This window comes from Salvia miltiorrhiza, chromosome 3, assembly GCF_028751815.1.
Source record: "Salvia miltiorrhiza cultivar Shanhuang (shh) chromosome 3, IMPLAD_Smil_shh, whole genome shotgun sequence".
In the NCBI taxonomy this organism is placed as follows: domain Eukaryota; kingdom Viridiplantae; phylum Streptophyta; class Magnoliopsida; order Lamiales; family Lamiaceae; genus Salvia; species Salvia miltiorrhiza.
In genome coordinates this window covers 16,652,429-16,655,575 of record NC_080389.1, presented here as the reverse complement: position 1 = coordinate 16,655,575, position 3,147 = coordinate 16,652,429, and the positions used below count along the sequence as shown (strand labels likewise).

Below are 3,147 nucleotides of genomic sequence, written 5' to 3'. Positions count from 1 at the left end.
TCTTTTTTTGCGACAATTGTATTTTTACTTACGAGAACCTCTACTTTTATTTGATCAAATAATTATTGTGGTAACAAAAAGTAACCATTGATATGAAGAAAAATAATATTTCAACATATATCATAATACTAAAAAAGCAAAAAATATTGTTGCATGCTTTTGAGAATTGAACCAACACCTGAGAGATGATAGATAAATGATCGTACCACTGACCTAGCACATATTATTTGTAGAGTTGCATATACTTTTATTTATACGTTCCTGGTGAGAACCGATCTCATGGATGATGGTTGAGACCGGTCTCACGGAATTAATTATATTATAAGTAATATATTATCATTATAACTACAATAAAATTTTGATGGTCAAAATTGTACACACATATATGATTTTGTTTTATTTTTTATTTACTTTTGTATATCTGCTTGCAAACATTTATTAAAGTCAATAATCAATAATTAATAGTATTATAATATTTTTTTTATCTTTAAATATATTATTATTTTAAATAAATAAATTGTGTTATACAAAATGTAATAAGTGCAACGTACTTAAACTCTGCTAGTTAATGTCTGGAGTATAATAAAAATTAAGTGCGTAATGGGAGCTTAATTAAAGCATCACCGATCCAGATTCGTGGCGCGCGTGAACAACTTTCTGTTTCAATATAACTAGTACATCCTCCCGTGCAATTCGCGGAGACATAATAATTTTTTAATTTTTAAATTATATAAGTATATCAAAATATTATCATCTATGAGTTAGTTTACTTTATACCAAAAAAAATAGTCCTTTTTAATCGATATTTCATTCAATAGTTGCACCAATATCGATTTTAAATATTTTAACTTATAAAATGTATGTTAAAACTATTTTCATACAATTTGAATAAAAGAAAATATTACTATAATTCATATTACTTGTTAATGTGATGCACGGTATGGTAATGATTTAATAAAGGGTTAAGTATCAAATAAGCCCCTACCATAGTGGCCCTTTTCACGTTTAGCTCCCTATAGTCGAAGTTGGGCCAACTAAACCCCTGAAGTCCTTAATTTCGAACAATCAGACCCTCTGCCCTAACGGAAACTTAACACCGTTAACGACAACGATTCCGCCTCCTCCGCCCCCGTCGCCGTCGATCGTCCCCCCTCCCCTGGCCCGTCTCCGCCACTCAGGTCACGATCGCCGTCCCCGGCCTCCCCGATCCCCACCACCAACAGCAAATTCAGTTGGAGATCGCGAAGAAGCCGACGCCGCCGCCCGATGAATCGCGGAAGCTGTTCCAGCGCCTCTGGACCGACGAGGACGAGATTGAACTGCTGCAGGGGTTCCTCGATTACACCACCCAGCGCTGCGGCCCCCACAACTCCTCGCAGCACCACCACGACACCACCGCCTTCTACGACCAGATCAGGAGCAAATTCCAGCTCGATTTCTATCAGAAGCTGCGTCGCCTAAAAAAGAAGTACCGCAACGTCATCAGTAAATTCGGCACTGGGAAGGAGTATACGTTCAAGAGCCCCCACGAGCAGGCCGCCTTCGAAATCTCCTCCAAAATTTGGGGCAACGCCACCGTCAATGGCGACGCCGCCTACCGCGCGCCTCCCGTGCCGATCGATGAGGACGAGGACGGCATCAACAACCCTAATTTCAATAATTTCGTCGATTGCCAGAGCCCCAACCCAAACGGCATTGATAAAAATGCCAAAACTCCGCGCTCCAGGAAGAGGAACCGTGCCGGAGCGGCGGCGGAGGCGGGCTCGTCGGCGCAGGCCATCGGCTAGGTTAAGGGTGGGGGTGGGGGTGGGGAATTGGGGGTTCAAGGCGAGGCTGGCAGAGTTTCCGGCGAAAATTAATGTGTAAATTAAAAAATAAAAATAAATAGTTAACGGTGTTAAGTTACCGTTAGGGCAGAGGGCCTGATTGTTCGAAATTAAGGACTTCAGGGGTTTAGTTGGCCCAACTTCGACTATAGGGAGCTAAACGTGAAAAGGGCCACTATGGTAGGGGCTTATTTGATACTTAACCCTTTAATAAAATAGTGACAAAATTATCAATCACAAAAATTTAAATGTATGAGAATGCAAAATACAAGTGTGAAGAGCATAGCTATCAAGTTGCCAGCAGACGAAGGCAATGAAGACATCCGTTTTGCTGCTTTGGTCTTCTTCGGGGCCTTCATTCGTTAAATCCTATCGCGTTTGATCATAAGAAGCTCAGAGATCTCCTTGATTAGCTTCTGATCAGCTCATCCAACGACAAACCTCTCGAAGGCCGAGGAGGCTTTTTAGCAGACCTCATATCCTTCCTACTTTTCTCATCCTTACCGTTTCTTACTAACTTTTCAGTTTTCACCATCCACACTCATAGGCACCTTAAAAGAACACTCATCTAAAACATCTTCTTGCTTCATATTTTCTGCACAATTCTCAATATTTATGACAATTTCCCTTTCTTTCATAGATACACAATTAATTACTTTATCCTCTTACTTTCCTCCCAATTTTTACAACTCCTTTCTATGCTTGAAACTGCCAAAATTCTCCAACACAATGTTATTGAATTAGTGGGTCAAAAGCATTTCTCTTCGCTAAATTTTTCCCAAAATCCCTGATTGCATAATACAAATAGAGACTAATGCCATATTCTTTCATATATTCACCTATCAAGCTTCAAAATGGTGATCAGTGCCTTACTCAAGTTTCATTACAAGATGTAAGATCAATCATGGTTACCTATATATAAACGGGGGTTACTGACCATCATCATACAAACATAATATTTACATATATTCACATTTTAAAAGTAAGTCAACCAAGACAGAGAACCAACACTATTAGAACCCTAACCATCATTCTATAATTCAATGAAAACAAAAGTCTTACTCTCTCTTGTACGTGAAAGCATTGCGACTGCAATACTTGTGGTAACCTCATGGTTTATGATAGTTCTAAACTAATCACAAAAAATGTTAGTTTTAAAATGAATCAATGGTCAAATCTCCAATGTAAACCATCGAGAACTTACCTTCATTCTTGTTGCACTTGGTAATGTCATTGAAAACTTGAAGATTGTCAATAGGAGACTCTGTCTTTTTGTCATATCGTCAGTACTGGAAACAAAATCTTTTCAAACTAAATTTTT

At 38.7% G+C, this 3,147-nt stretch overlaps 1 pseudogene; it reads left to right on the top strand.

The window, feature by feature from the left end:
- Positions 1-1,083: 1,083 nt before the first annotated feature.
- On the top strand, positions 1,084-1,787 carry LOC131018467 (probable transcription factor At5g28040; annotated as a pseudogene).
- The last annotated feature ends 1,360 nt before the right edge of the window (positions 1,788-3,147 follow it).